Raw genomic sequence first — 17458 nt, 5'->3', positions numbered from 1 at the left:
TTACATTATATATATATATATATATATATACATATATATATATATTAAGTAATGTGATTTATAATTTAAAAAAAAATTTAAATTTAAAAATCAAATTTTAATTAAATTAAAAATCAGTTTCATAAGAAGGAACAACAACAACTTTGTTGTTGTTCCTTCTTATGAAACTGATTTTTAATTTAATTAAAATTTGATTTTTAAATTTAAATTTTTTTTTAAATTTTTAAATTATAAATCACATTACTTAATATTGAATTAGCTCTAGGACATTTAACTATCGAGCTTATTATATATCTAAATTACAACGAGCATTTCCTGTATTTTAATTAAACTAGTAATTTCACTATTACATTAAAATACACTTAGCTCTTTAGACTATTATTCTAATCTCCTTTAAATTATATATATATATATATATATATATATATATATATATATATATATATAAAATGAAATCATCCATGACAGCAAAGAAGAACTACATGAAGCATCCTGAATAAAATGAAATAATTTGGTGCTTGTGTATTTTATAAATAGATTTAAAATATAAAAATGCAATTCAAGTAAAAACACTAGTAATGTACTGGTATGTCATGTCAAAATTAGTAAAAATTCCCAAACTTAGGAAAACTGGTAGAGTATAAAAATAAAATTTATTGTCAATCCACCATTTTCTTATTTAAAATCATGGAAAACGAAGGAGATAAATCAGTACGTCATACAGAATTCTGTCTGACAAAATGACTTATCTCCCACAATAAAAAGACTTATTTTAAAAAAACTAGAATTCTTCATAAATTTTATTTTTATTTGAAATTATTTTTCTACTCTATCATTCTTTGTAATTTTTACTAATTTTGACATGCCAAGCAAGTATGTAATCAGGTTCTTACTTCAAATACATTATTTTGAGTTTTTTTTTTAGAAATCTTAAGCATGCAAAAGTACGAATAATTACAACAGCACTTCATAATTGTCACTTTGGGACATGAAACCTAGTATATAACCGTGCATGCAAAAGGTGTAACTTCCAAAATAGTATATGCACTTTGCAAAGTTCAGTACTTACAAGTGATGTTCCAAAACTAATGCCTCCTATTTTTTTTTCTGTCCAAATCGATCAGGGAGATTGAAAATTGCATTGTTATGATGACTGAACTTATGCATTTATGACCCAAAAGCTTCATCACTGTTGCAGATACTGATGGTGTGAAACTAAGAAAGCAACCCCTGTCATGGACATGCATCAGAAGCTGAGATGCGTCATTGAATTCCCAGCAAAAATGCATTGAGAATGATTGTGACTATATAAAAAAAAAAAAAAAAAGAAAATTCTGGAGCAATCATTCCTGTCTTCATAGCTGTTCAATTTTTTTATTTTTTGTTAAGAGGCTTTACTTAAAGAATGACTAGTAAAAATATATAAAGCTCTTTCAATTAAATTATGAAGATTCCATTGTTGACATTGGTTTCCTGATATTTTTTTAGTCAGGTTTATTTCTAGAAAGACATCCGTTAATCACGGGAGGGATCAAACGCAATCACCAACCACAACTCTCCTGAATCGACACTGCTTGGGTCCAATGGCAAGTAGAGGCCCAAGACCGACTGGAAACAATGCCGAAATAAGTAAAGAGCGCACACACCATCTGGAATTCCCAAATGATCACCCATTTTAGTACTGACCAGGCTCAACATTGCTTAACTTTGGTGATCTAACGGGAATCTGTGTGTCAACGTGATTATGCCGTATATGATGACGATGTATTGAATAGATATAATTCAAATATTCAACACCTTTCCTCAAAACAAATTGAACAAACATCAACCTATAGTCAAAACAAAAACAAAATATTCGATCAAAGGTAAGACACCATATTAACATGTATACTTTTTTTTTTTTTTTTTTTACTTGCCTCCCTACGAGGGCAGAGTTAGACATGAGGTCGATTTTTAATATTAGGGGAACCAGCTCCCCCCCAAAAAGAGGGCACCCTGGTAAGTAACAAAAATTAAAAATGTCTCAGTCATGAAGGATTTCTCCTCCGTTAACCGAGACCAAAAAAAATGAAGTGCAGTATCAGAACAGATACTACACTTTGATCTTGGCTCGAACATGTATACGTGTTAGCCACACAAGACTGACTGAAATACATCTGCTCTGCAGAGATTTATCCCGTGTAATAAAGGACTAACAAAACATGTTAATCAAGTACAAAACATACGCAGCAAATATAAAAACGTAACAAAGATAAAAAATATTATTTGAAAATACAGATAAAAGATGTATGAAACGAAAAGAAACAAAAACAAAACACAAAAAAACAAAACACAAGACAAGTTAAAGCAGAAAAGAAAATGTCAGCCGACTTACAAAAAATACCCGAGCAGCCCCATCCACTTTCTGGGGAGTACCCCTAGAAAGTATGCTTCAAGCCATTAGCAATAAACTAAACTGTTCAAGGAGAGAATGGATCTCCTTTGACTAAACTAAAGCATACCTCAGCCCAAAAGATGCAAGGCCACTCTTGGATTAATTATTAAAGATGTGTAAACAGCAACTACGCAAACTGATCCAAATAAAACTGCTTTATTAATTCTTATTAATGGGTTAGAATGAAACTGACTACATGCTTCCCCACTCGACAACATAAACATTGTTGTCAGTGGAGAAGGAGGGGGGGGGTGCTTTTTGACGCCACAACTGCTAGGTTGAGGTCGGCATAAAATGTTTAAAGAGATTCTCCCATCCTTACATGCTATTTCATCTCCCTGCACAACAGAGGTTATTTCTACAATTAATCCTGTGTTAGGAATATTCTTCTATACACAAGTGATACATGGCCTATTACAACCGAGGATATAGCCAGATTAGCATAGTAGTGACCACACTATGATCTGTTGGATGTATGACTCAAAATTCTGACACCGGTCATATGTATTCATTCAGGTCTAAACTGGATTTAGCCAGTGTCAAGATGGTTTTCAGTGGGGAGGGCTGTGCTGGTATTATCTGGTTTGGTTGTTTTATGGCATATCAACTCTTTTTGTGTTATTTAATGCTGAATCCAGTAATTTCGGAAAAAAGGTTTTGTTTGAAGTTCTTTATATCTTCAAATATTTATTCATGTAGTTTGGTTTGATTCTTTTGTAGAAAACTTATTCTTCAAGCTCCTTGTATCTTCAGTCACTAGTTTGTAGTGTTTGGTTTGGTTGTCTTGTAGTGGATTTTGTTGTTTTTGTTCCCTGCCCTGCAGAATATGAATGAGTTTTGCAATGGGAGAGGGAAAAGGGTTATAGTATTAATGTTTGGTATGCTTTAAGTTAGGAAACCAACCGGGAAGTGGGTGGAAGGAGAAAAGGAAAAAAGGAAAGGGGGGGGGGGTCCCACCTGACTATAACTGTGATGTCTTCAAGTCCAACATAAACAAATTCCTGATGAACTACCCCCTTAAGACACTTTATCAAATCTCCATACTAACAATTACTATGACACTATCCCATTGATTACTGTACAAGTAATAACTCCTATCCCCAAGTAGCTTCTGAGCCTAGATAAGTGGTGACTACGATGTAAAAAATGTAGACTTGTTTTTGTTTTTTCAGAACATAAGTTTTGCAAAAGGGAATAGAAAAAACAAAAAACATCAATAAAATAAGATACGCATCTAGTGCGCTGGAAACCAAATCACAGGGTAATATTAGGAAAATAAACAAATATCTTACTTGGTTTCAAATATATCACAAATATATTTTGAAGGTAGACTCCATCTTCAGTGTGTCCTTTGTTTCTTTTTTTTTCTTTTTCTTCTTTCTTGCCATGTTGTAAATTTGGAGAAAGAAGTTTGTATAGAGCCGGACGGTTGTATTTTTAATTGTTTTTTGTATTTTATCTGAGGAAGCCAATATCTTCAGACAGCCTGATCTGGTAGCACTAGGCTGATATGGTCACCTTCAGCACATGGATAAGAGTATGGCCTACAAAAATTGAGAGCATCATCATCCCTGGTTCCTATCTGCTAGACTGCCCACAGAAGAGATGGACTAACTGCATCAATGGAGATTTGAAGAGCACCAGCCTCAAAGCTGAACAAGCAATGGATCGAGAGTGATGGCGAATGAACATCGGACCTGATCGACATGGCAGAACTTCCAACCTACAGAGGAAGGGACAAAAGGTAAAGTAAAACTGACAAGGAGGAGGAAAGCTGAGGAGGAGAGATGAATATCAAAACCAAGAAATATTTTTTTGTTTAGCATCCCATCGTTTGTTAATTTGAAAAAAAAAAACTAGCACACTACAGGAAGTGCACTCTGGCTTACAAAATACCCGAGCAGCACATCCAAGGCCACCTTCCAGGGAATTAATAATAAACTAAGCCATCATATGAGACAAATTAAAGACTGGAAGGGTTGACGTATGATAGAACAGAGCATACCTCAATCCAACTGAAGCAAAGTGACTGTTGAACTGATGGATTATCAAAGATGAATCTTTGTCTTGTATAAGCAGTACCTACTCAAGATTTAAAATTATTTTTAACCGTTTTATTAATGAGTGGTAGTGAAACTAAATTATTTTTGTGTTTTTTTACAGCTTTGTAATATTTACAGACTTATTACACCCCCCTCCCCCCATATGAAGAAACGTGGCAGTTTTCAATGGTGACAGCAGCAATAGTTTGATGTTCACAAGTTTGAATCTGTGTTTGGTTTATAAGCTCAACACTGATTGGTGTATGCATTCAATTTCATTTCTAGCTTTATCCAATCAGAGGCCATCTCTCAGGTGAGCTGATCATGTGATAAAAATTGATATAAAAAAAGAAAAAAAAGAGGGTTAACATACAGCTACTTCTTGGTCAGGACATGATACTGACAACTGTTGAGACACTTGTAGTCTGTCTAAACTGTACGAACGAACTGACTAAACCAAGATGGCCGACTCCTATTTATATCACCACAAGCAAGGGAGGTAACCATGTAACTGAAGCAAGGGAGGTAACCAATGTCTACATTAACATTGCTGCTGTCCTCAAGTGAATAATTTATTTCTGATTTAACAAGTCCCTTAGAAGCTCAGACGAAGCTCCTGCCTTGGTCAAACAATCAGAGACCTGATCACAACCCTTGATCCATTCTATCTGTATCTCCCCTCTACTCTTCATTTCCTTCAGCCTTGCTACATCTATTCTCAATCGTCGATCGCTTACCAGATTGTTGGAATTCAATGTCTCCACAAGTGATGCATTATCTGTCTTGCAGAGAACGTCTGGCAATTTAGATAACTGAAATACCTCTTGTATCATAACCGCAGTCAAAACACCAGCATCAGCTCCCTCATTCAGAGCAAGAGTCTCTGAGGCCAATGGGCTTTTTGTCACTCTGTCCAATTTCTTTGACGCCCAACACATGGGGGCCATTTTGTCAGTACTTCCTCCAATAAAGACAACAAAACCACCCTGTGAAGATCCATCTTCCAGACTGGCATAAGAGGCATCAGTATAACACAAAATGTGTAAATCTGAGGGCTTTCCCAATTTTGGAAATGTTATAGAACCCTTCTTGGATTTCAATTTTGATAAGGCTTTATTCGCCTCAAATAAGGCTTTTACTTTGGGATGCTTTCCAGTGTTGCTCATTTTACACACATCAAAAGCTATATCAGGGCGTGTTTGAGTTGAAACCCACATCATCTGACCTGCAAGTCTCTTCAACTCATGCTTTTCTTCTTCATTCAGTTCATCATTTTTCCTCAGTATCCTCCCTTTGCTTATTTCTATTGGAGATATGGAAGATACATATAGATCTTGTTCTACAGTGATCCCATTTTCCTGTTGATTAACATTCAGTCCAACATAATTGAATGTTCCACTTTCATGAGATCCCACCTTAAATTTTTCTTTCAATGTTGCAATCACATCCCTTTCAAACTCTGTGTTTCCACAGAAAACAAAATCATCCACGTGCATAGCAAGAATTCCAGTCAAATTTCCTTTAATATCATGCCACAAAAACAATGCATTATCATAAGCACTTGCTACTCCTTTTAATTCAATCAAAGCCTGAGTAACTCTCTTGTACCATGCCCGTGGAGCATCATTCAATCCATAGATGCATCTTTTTAATTTCCACACTTGAGATTTAGGACAAACATCAGATGGTGGCCTCAGGTACACATCTCTCTCTAAAATACCACCTTGCAAAAAGGCTGAGGTAAAATCTATGGTCTGCAGCATCCAATTCTTTATTGATGCGGTTAGCATGACCATTCGCATAGCTTCACGGCTACATGTTGGGGAGTCCGTTTTCCGATTACTATTTTCTTCATAGCCTCGTGCTACAAGGCGAGCTTTCATTGTTTTCTGATTATCCTTGAATTTTTCAGTAATCACCCATCTTGTGGATATTGTTTTTTGACCTGTGTATGGCACACATTCAAATACTTCATAGGTGTTCATGTTTTTTATTTCTTTATGCTTGGCATCCATTACAGCTTTCGACTGCTCTTGTTCAGCGGTGAGCAGGACTACATTTTCCTGTTCAGTATATTGGGGCACTTCTCTCCAATGATCAATATGATTCCAGTTGATACAAACTTGATCCTCGTTTTCATCCTCAGGTTCTATATTGATCCAATGACTATATTTGCCAGTTGATTTAGGCTGTACTGACATAACCTTTCCTTTCTTCCACTCCTCACTTCCATTTATTTTATAAGTTATGGTCTTATTTCGGCCAGGTTTTTCAGTCTTATCTCTTAAACTGGTAGAACTATCAACAACTTCTTCTCTGTCTATATCTTCACTTTCTACCACTTGATTCTGCAACTCCTCCTCCTCAACTGAAAGGTATTCATTCTTCCCTTCTGTAGTGTTTCCCAGCATTTCAGCTTTTTTTGTTCTTTTTTCGTTGTTTTTATTCACTTTCATCAATTGGCACGGATGCATCCTATAAAATGCTCCGCCATGTCTGATTAAGACAAACTGGCCTTCTCTGCCTAACACTTTTGCTGGACCACACCATCCTTTAAAACCCTGCCTCCGATAATAGATTTGGTCTCCGGTAGCATAATCTTCATCAGCATAAGTTCTGACATTAGACCTGAGAGCTCTCCTAATTCTCTCACTGGACTCAGCTTCCAAAAAGTTTCTCCTTGCACTATGGAGAGCATTTAAATTTTTTCTCACCATGTCACTTGTAGTAGAGGACTCCATAGCAGGTAACTGGTCTGTCAGAATTGAGGGTGTATTTACATTGAAACCGAATACAAGTTCATTTGGACTGTGTCCAGAGTAATTGAGGAGGGCATTTTTTGCACAAATAGCCCATGCCAAGGCAATTTCAGGTTCACACTTCTCATCGTCAATTGTTTTTTTCATTGCCTCAGCAACTATCAAATTATGACGTTCTACAGTACCGTTGCTGAATGGACTTTCTGCGGCAGTAGTACAGGTCTCTATGTTGAGTTTTTCATTCATCTGTCTATAGTGTTCGTTGTTGAATTCACCCCCATTATCACTCAGAAAACGAACAGGAGATCCGAAATAGGTAATCCACATCATAAAGATGTTTTTGATGATCTCCTCCTTCTTCTTTGTTTTGATCAATGTTGCCGCTGAATACCTGGTAGCGGCATCAATGAGATGTAGTATCCACACCTCATTGTGGATGAACTCTTTCAAATCCATGCAAACTGTGTGATTAAATCTATTGCCAAGAGGCAATCCCACAACCGGTCGCAGTGGAGCTTTTTTAAATCTAAGGCAAATTTGACAGTTTTCACAAACCTCCTCAATCGCCTTTATAAATTCCTTGTCATTGAATTTGCCACTTTTTTAACCAAGGAAACAAGTTTTTCCTTCGAGGCATGAGCAAACTGTCGATGAAGTTTTTCTGCTTTTTTTTTTTTTTCTGTGAAAGAACACTGACCAAAATTCTGAACATGTAATACAATGTTCTTAGTACCACTATGATCCAACAACTTATTTGTTAAGGGGAGACAATAGTGCCCTGAAGTTGTGGTCTTTAGTTCAATACATTTATCAAAAATCCAGCACATATCTTTCCGGAAATCTAGCACTATTCCTGCTGTCTTCATTGATTTGTGACTTAATAGAAGAGGCAAGTCGTTTTTCACAATATCTGCTTCGATATAAACTCTTATACCTCCGAGTGTAACCGGAAATTTAGCAACTTTAATTGCTGTGACAGCCACTCCATCACCAAAACAAAAACTCCGGTCTGAGTTCGTATACTTCACTAGTTGCAGGTCACTTTCATTTAAAGTATCTAAATAAACACCAAGCCACACTTCGCCAGCCAGTGTGCGAGTACAAGCAGAATCCAAGACTGCCATTCCAAATGTTTCCTTTACAAGATTTGAGATTTTTTCATTTGTACTGTTCAAATAAATATTTTCTTGAATGAACAACGTAATGTGTATTTGTTCTGTCGCTTCCGTAAACCTGGGCGTATTTCTAGGACACTCTCTAATTAGATGGTTCGGAGACTGACATTTGTAACACAAACACCACGTTTCCACTTCAGTCACATGGATTAGATTGTCCTCGACGAAAACGCCTTTTGTTGTTACCCGGTTTAGAATAATTATAGTTGACGATTTCGGGCTCTGATTTCACTGCCGGTACATTTTCATCACGATAAATGTCACCAAATACTTTCTTTATCGATTCCTTCATGTTTTGATACGTCAAAACAGAACACGTTGTCCGCGCTAATTTTTTGTTCTCTTCCGATATGTTAACCGCGTTCAAAACAAGAAAAGCTTGCACTCCTTCCGGTAGAATAATGTAGAATTTTTTTAATCTTTGGTACAAAAACTCATAACGAACAAGAAAGTCATTTATACTGGTACCTGACGGTCTTTTATAAGTGTAAAATTCCTTAAAAGTCATGTAAGCGCGCGTGTGTTCATCCTTTAAATATATGTCATCCAGTTTCTTTATTAAGATCTTCAAGCCATCTCGTCCGCCGATGTCACTTGTTGGCAATTCACGGACACATTCTCTAATATTTGGTGGTAGCGTCAAAAACACTGCTGGCCCTTTTTTTTCCTCAGAAAGATCCGTGAACAACGACCACATTTCAACGTCTTGTTTCCAGTTCTCGTAAACATCCTCCCCCTCCAACAATGGAGGTTGTTTGTTCGAAGTTGCCATATCCGATCTGTCTAGTGCTACAGACAAGCTGTACAAAAAAAAAAAAAATTTTTTTTTTTTTTTTTTTTTTCGTTTTGTCGCACACAGAGGGATATCTCTGCTACCATTTGTTGAGACACTTGTAGTCTGTCTAAACTGTACGAACGAACTGACTAAACCAAGATGGCCGACTCCTATTTATATCACCACAAGCAAGGGAGGTAACCATGTAACTGAAGCAAGGGAGGTAACCAATGTCTACATTAACAACAACAACTCCATGTAGCTTGAACCAACCCCCAATATTTTTGTTGGGGTGCGACAGACCCCCCCCCCCCCGCAACCGTTAACATTTACTCTATTATTAAAATTCTTTTCTAAACATTTTTATGAATAGGATTCAATAAAGTTGTTTTTAAATGTTAGAATAAGACCGTGTTTCTATTCTACAACTGAATCATGTTCGGTATTATATACTGAAAAATTGGGGTTTGTATTACTGTACACATAGATTTGAAAAAGTTGTTAAAAAACAAATATATAACAAATAAATGTTATCAAAGGCAAGATAAGTTACTTTTCTGCCAAACTGGATATATTTTTTGTGTTTTTATTCAATGTAACATATTTATTCAACTCGAAAAACATACAGTGTTTACCGATGTATTCGAAAATTCAAGATGGCGTCTCACACCCTCTTTAAACACTCTAAGTTTGGAAAAAGGTGTTATAAATAAAAAACTATACAAAATACTATTAAAAACCCGCCGAATATATGTCAACCTATGTCACAGTAACATATATTGAGAGAGTTTTTAACAGTATTTTATCCGGTTTTTTTATTTATAACATCTTTTCCCACACTTACCGTGTTAAAGAGAGAATCAGACGCCATCTTGAATGTTCCAATACATCGGTAAACACTGTATGGTTTTCGAGCTGAATAAACATGTTACATTGAATAAAAACACGAAAAATATATCCAGTTTGGTAGAAAAGTAACTTATCTTGCCTTTGATAACATTTATTTGTTATAAATTTGTTTTTTGACAACTTTTTCGAATCTATGTGTACAGTAATACAAACCCCAAAATTGTAATAATCTCATTAAAGTAGAAAAGTAACCTTGGTCTGGACACCAAGCCATGTTGGTACTAAAGACAAGAAAAAGACATTAGACAACAAGGATGTAAACAATATCAAAATATCACGTACGCATTTTAAAGGAAACACTTAAAAAAATACATAAAATTAAAATGGAAAGCAATATGGATCACCTTTCCAAAAAATTGAACAAACAGTCAATAGAACAGAAAACAAAACCATGATAACCAATCAAAGGAAAGACACTGTATTAATATGCATGCAGACAATGACATCCAATTGGAATAGATGATGAGCATTGGAGTAGCCATTGCAATGAAGGACTAACAATAAAACAAATACAAAGAAATATGCAAGTTAATTTATAATATTTGCTGCATATATATATATATATATATATATATATAAAAAATTCTCAGATAAAAAAAAATGCAAAAAAGATGAGTAAAAGTACAAAAATGCCCTTTGACTTACAAAATACCTGAGCAGCCCTATTCAAAGCGCATCCTCCAGGGAGTACCCGTAGAAGCTACCCCTCAAATGATTGGCAATAATCTTAGCCATTCTAAAAGACAGATGGTAACGCCTGGAATGATGAACCTCTTTATGACTTAACAGAAGCACATCTCAGTCCAACAAAAGGAAGGCAACTCTTGGGCTGATTATCAAAGACGTATCCTTGTCTTGTTTGAACACCTACCCAAGTTTTTTTTATTTTTTTTTTTTATTAACTCTTAACTTGATCCAAATTGTAATTTTTTATTTATATTTTAAAATTTTATTTACTCTTATTAATGGGTTTTGGAGGAAATGAAACCATTTTTTTTATATAGTCCCTCCCGCCTTAAAAAAAAAAAAAAAAAAAAAAAAAAAAATCCATGATACGCTTGACAAATGCCTAAACATCAACCAATAGTCAAAACAGAAAACTTATACAAGATAACTGATTGAAAGGCATAAAGTATATTAACGTGTGCTAGTTGGCCGCAAAAAAGGGTTCATTCGCCCTTTAGAAGGTCTTGTTTTTAATCCTTCCGGGAGACTAGCCACCCTTCTCACTAAACAAGTCTGGTGGGGGAACCAATTTAGTCGCCCGTGACCCGACCACGAAGCAGATAGTACTGGGTTACATGGTACCAGTAGCATATGACATGACTTGACCTGTGTGTTTGTGTGTATGTATGTGTGTGTTGGGGTGGAGAGGACTCCCGTAAGCCGTGGTGAAGGCAACCTTTCTAGGAGAAGCAAATCTGATTTAAAAAAACCATAAAGCGGGAGACCAGTACCTACATTAAGATGGTCTGCAGTTTAACTTATTGCTGGCTATCCTGCTCTTGCTTGTTGCTGTATCTCAACATTTTTAACAGAGAGAGAGAGACTTAGCTGTCATACAAAGCTAAGACTTTGTAGATACTCCCTCAGGCATTTGTCTATTAAAATGGTCCTGTGGCGATGGAAGTCATTTTTGGGCTCATGGACTTTAAGTGACTGAGGGAGTGGCACTCATCTGACAAGATGTTCCAATCATCATATTACGGTGTATATGTATTGACCAGACAAGACAGACTGACATACATTTAAAAAGATGAGGAACATTGATGTAACCATAGCAAAAAAAACAAAAAAAAAAACAAAAAAAAAAACAATAAACCATATTAATAAAATAATGAAGAAATATGCATATCTATGCATAAAAAAAAAAAAAAGTAACAAATATAAATCATTTAAAAATAAGGATTTCCTTATTTGCATTAATCAGACTAATGTTCCCATCTTAAGTGTTATCTGCACAACATTTTGGTCATTGTAACCTCCAACCTTCTTTAAGTGTATCAGTTGCAATGTTTGATATTGGAAAGGAAGTAACTATTCTTCCTAGGTTTTGTATGTAGGTTCTAATCTATATATCTAGAAAAGTAAAATCGTCTGTGTGTGTCTACATTTCCCTACTAAATTACTCTGTCAATTTTCAGTCTACAGACTCAAAATTTGACATAAGGAGTATTGAGATTTAGGAAAGTCTTTTTAATCTGTTTTCGGACAGAAATTTGGCTGTCAAGGGGGTCAAAGTTCAACGATTTGACGTTTGAAAACTACCAAACTCGTCTGCCAATTTTGGGTCTAAACTAGTAATGGGACAATTAATTAGAATCGGAAATCGTAAGAATTGTGCATTTGGGGGTTATCGGAATCACATCATTAAAAAATACTTTAGATTTACGATTCTTTCATTACGATTCTCTTATATTTTTAAATTGGACTGTTTGTTTGAAGTGAGATTAATGCTCTCAAAAATTTATGATGAAAACGTCAGAACTTTTCATAACATTTAATATTATGTACAAGAATTTTATTAACTACTTTAAAGGTAATCTTTATCTTAATGAGTTTCGAAATTTCTTTTAATTTTTTTCATTTTTTAATTGTTTGAATTAAAAAAATTTTTTTTTATTTTTACATTAACTTGCTTTTATATTTCATTTTTTTTTATTACATTTTCACCCCAAACAAGGCACATTGCCACTTTGATGTAAGGGGCTACTATCAATGACAATCTACAGGGGTATTATGTGGGGAGTTGGGCAGCAAGATGTCGGTTCACGTTACACTTGAACTTCTGTATGTCAGTACAGTTGGGGAAGCAGGAACTCTGAAGGGAATTCCAAAGTCTAGCGGTTCTACGGGAAGAAACTACTGGAGTAAAAGGCTCTCTTACATCTCAGGATCCCTACTGAAGGGGTGGGATTTAGCTGCTTGTCGGGTTTGTCAGGGGTATTTACGTCGAGGGGGTACGAGTGCTTGCAGTTCGTCAGTGCATTCACCATTAAATTTCGTTTTTTTAGTAATAAATGCTTCTCTACATTAAAAACTGACCTTGTGTCTAACTTTGTCCTCGTGGGGAGGTAAGTAAATAGAAAGTAATATGGCAGCTGAAAAACGTTTTTCGACCACCATAAAAGCATTACCATACATTTAAACCCTGAAGAATTTCCGCCATGCACCCTTGTTCTAAGTTAACTAGCCACTACTTGTGTTTCAAACTTAAAAAAGCGTTTTAAAATAGTAAAAACACTAAAGCTTCAGGCGCCCCTATTATCCCAAAGAACCAGCTATGTAAATATTTTTCAATAATTATTTTTAAAAAATTCTTTACAATCAATTTTTATTTAAAACTAGCGGGGGTACCCGGCGTTGCCCGAGTGTTTAGTTTCCGGGACCGGGGGGGGGGGGGGGGGGATTGGGGGTTTAAAAAATGTTATGGTAGGTAAGTAGGAAGGATCAAACCCGGAGTCATGAGTGAAAGTAGGAAAATAAAGTGTGAAAAAAAAAAAAAAAAAAAAACATCTGCAACAGTTCGGCCACCAAGAAAAGTCCATTCCAGTTGTTTAGGAAAAAAACAAAAACAAAAAAAAAAACGACTACGGTAGGTCGGCGCGAACGTGAAAATATAATGTGAATTGTCCAGCACGCTAACCACTACGCCACAGAGCACTGCAGCTTAGTTTAGTGATTTTAAATAACTTCACATGAAAGAACTACGAAGCAAAACTGGTGTTCTCTTCTCAACTGTTCCTTGTGAACGATCCCCAAACGGTGTTAAGTGGTGGCAGGGGGAGGAGGAATTTATTAGAGAGAAAATATTTTACCACTTCCATTGATCTTAACCGATTTTGGCCGTGACTTCTCAGCAGAAAAAGTATAGAAATCTAAGATTATCGAGGAATTTGAGAAATAATAAGCCTATAACACACCTCAGATATTGTTCTGCCGTTTGTGCATATTATATTTGCATGAAATATCTTGATTTTTAATCCTATTAATGTTAAAATTAGACGGGAAAAAATGAGTTCATTTTATTTATATAGAGATTAACAAATTTTGTAAAATATTTTGTTTATATATGTTTACATTTTGCTTTTAAGTAAAATTAAGAAATTAATTTAAAAAATATTGTTTATATCCATCTTCATTCAAAAGGGTTTCTTTTCGGTAGCTTCACCAGTTGTTAACCTAAATTTTCCGAATGTCAGAATGAGGCTTGTCTGCAGGACCTACTTACCTAAGCTTCACTGATTTTCGTTATGATTTTTTTTGGGGGGGGGGGGGGGTGAATGGATATTTTTTTTTGCCAGAGTTTATGTAATTATTAACAGGAAAATTGGTGAAATCCAAAATGGAATCAGCGCTATTTTTAAATATTTTCAAGTTTAATGAAAGTTTTATGATACCCTTTTCTTACTGTTTTTGTTATTTTTTTGTCGGATTTAACAAAAAAAAAAAAAAAAGAAAAAAGAATTTGTGCTCATGCATTTATGTTACCGCTATTTTTTTTTTTTTTTAATGGTTTAAATGGCTCACCCAATGTTTGATGAGTTTCTAATTGTTTTTTGAAGAAAAATTTGCGAAAGTCAAAATTAGCACTTGTGGCGATAAACAAAAAGCTTTAGCTAGTACGTACCCCTCATGGAATGTCGTACATCGAAACAGTGAAATGTTATTTGGTGCTAGTGCACTTCTTGATCCACAATGTTTTTAAATAGTACTTTCAAGTTTAATTAAAGTTTTACGATACCCGTTTTTATTAAACTGTTAGGTGAAAGTACAGAATAAGTCCACAACACCCTTCGTCCCCATGTTAAGAATGGCTTTCTAAATAATGTCATTATTTCAGCATGGCTCAATAAGTGCATGAGTACCTTTTATTTTCTTGAATAAAATAAAAACTACTCGAGAACACTGTTTTTGTTTTAATAATTATTTTTTCTTCAAAAATAAAAAATAAAAATTTCAATTGCTCAAAACATGTTTCCCCCCCCCCCAAAGCTTATTGGGATTTTTTTTTTTTAATTAACATATTTTTCATGAACATGCTCTAAAAATGTTTCAATATTTTTCACTTTTCATGTTATAACCCTCTCTATACATGGTCTCATCAATATGAGACCATTTCATTTCTCCTACTGATCCCGATATGTATTTCAGTCTTCTTTTAATACGAGACCAGTAGGCTTCAATATTGTTGGTGCAAACACCAGTAAGCGGATCCACAAAATTTTATGAATGGTTTATAGTCCCGTGAACATAATTAAACTTGAAAATAATATTTAAAAATAGTGCAGATTCCATTTTGACTTTCACCAATTTTCCTGTTAATAATTATATAAACTCCGGCAAAAAGAAAAATATCCACAAAAAAAAAAAAAAAAAAAAAAAAAAAAAAAAAAAAAATCATGCACAAATTTCAAGCCAAAATAAATAAAAACTAGGTCATATACGCAAAAATTCTTTCCTTGTAAAAATAATAACTTCTCCCACACTCGAACAATGTACAACATCGGAACTGATGCGTATTTCGCTATAGGGGTAGCATTCGTGTACGTCCGCTCTTTTTCTTTATATTTTTTAAAATATAAAATAACTCCTGAAATTGATTGTTATTAATATCATGGTGCATGTTTAATTCATGGTTAAAATATTTGTTTTGACTTTTATCTTCAATGAAAGAAATTTTATGAAAAAATCAAATCATTTTCGAAATTCCCTCAATTGTATTTCCACTTTTTTGCTGTACCAAATTTTTTAGCTGCACAAAACTTTTGATTATATAATGGTATTTTCAAAACAACAATTCCACAGGAATCGGTATTGTTAATCAACATTTTCTTTGAATCAGAAAAAATTTAGGAATCGTCTAAACACTTGAAATTTTAAGATGTAGGTTCCATGGACATGGATCAAACTTTTAACCTGCTTTGAGCCCCCCAAAAATAAATGTTAAAGGGTCAAAGTTGGGTCCAAAGTTAAAAAATTTGACCTCAGCCAATTTTTGGTCTAAACATTTGACATTTTAGATAAAGGGTATTCAGACAGAGCAAGCTTTTTTAATCTGCTTTTAGCTGAAATTTTGGCTACCAAAGGGTCAAAGTTAAAAAAATTTTGACTTTTGCGGCCTCAAGCAAACTCCTCTGCCAATTTTGGGTCTAAACACTTGAGATTTTAGATGTAAGTTACCTGGGACATGAGTCAAACATATATATATATATGCACACACGCACACATATGCGCATGAAGTTATGAACAGAACATAGGGCCCAAGCAAAGCTGAGCTGAACTGCTAGTTAAAAGTAAAAATAAAAAGTTATCGAACAAAACAAGGATTTCTAACAGAAAGCTATTTTGCTTTAAGCATTGCTGGTAAATAGATATGGAAAAGTATAAGAAGGCTATAGCAATGTAGGGAACCGGCTGTTGTATTGGTGTGATGTAACTTTGCATATCCATTTATTTTTAAAGCTAATCGCAATATAAATCAGTAAATATGAACTTTTTGATGTAACCAGGATGGTGGAGGATTACATCAAACAGTAAGTTCCTGATTTGTATAGTGATAAATGCAATAAAATACTAAAAAAACTTGTTACTCAAACAAAACATACACAGCAAATATAAAAAAGTAACAAATATAAAAATATTAAAAAAAAACAAAACAAAAAAAAGCAGACAAATGATAAAAACAAATAAAAGCAGTATTGGGATAGCACCCCTACAGATTCTGATAATGGACTATTCCTGACGTCACTTCCGATCTAATTCTGCTTTTCAGCAGCCTGACCCCCCAAGACTCAGTCGTACCTTTACTTTGTCTTTCAGTTGAGCGGAGTTCCCACTCAACCAACATCGTTTCTGTATTTTCTGTTTAATACATTTATTTCACTGTTTCAGAGTCGTTATTTTTTTCAACATTTACACCATAACCAGCAGAAAAGAAAGTGCCCTCCGACTTAAAATACCTAAGCAGCCTCAAGCAATTAGCAATAAAGTAAGCTGTTAACAAAGAGAGAATGGGCCTCCTTCGAATAAACTGAAGCATACCTCAGCCCAAAAGATGCAAAGCTACTATTGAACTGATTATGAAAGATTATGCAAGCTGATCCAGATAAAACCGTTTTTTTTTTTTTTTTTTTTTTTTTAAACTCTTATTAATGGGTTAGAATGAAACTGTGGGACAACATGCTCCCTCACTCGACAACATAAACATTGTCATTATTGGAGGGAGAGAAGAGGAGAGCTGTTATGACACCACAACTGCTAGGTTGAGGTGAAGATATAACACGTATATGTATTGACCATACAACACTAATCCACATCTGCTTGGAACAGAAAATCAGTATCACTGCATTGAATACAAAAGG

At 34.7% G+C, this 17458-nt stretch overlaps 1 long non-coding RNA gene across 1 annotated transcript in view; it reads right to left on the bottom strand.

Annotated features, from left to right (window-relative positions):
• Positions 1 to 1369: 1369 nt before the first annotated feature.
• The window catches only part of LOC145259839 (uncharacterized), a 49553-nt gene continuing 33464 nt past the window's right edge, over positions 1370 to 17458 (bottom strand). The window contains exon 3 of the long non-coding RNA XR_013864214.1: positions 1370 to 4157. This is a non-coding gene — a long non-coding RNA (uncharacterized LOC145259839). The remainder of the gene's footprint in view (positions 4158 to 17458) is intronic.

This window comes from Euprymna scolopes, chromosome 35 (assembly GCF_053919585.1).
Source record: "Euprymna scolopes isolate OS-2025 chromosome 35, ASM5391958v1, whole genome shotgun sequence".
NCBI classification, from domain to species: domain Eukaryota; kingdom Metazoa; phylum Mollusca; class Cephalopoda; order Sepiida; family Sepiolidae; genus Euprymna; species Euprymna scolopes.
The sequence above is the reverse complement of the archived record's forward strand: the minus strand, read 5'-3'. Positions and strand labels throughout refer to the sequence as shown.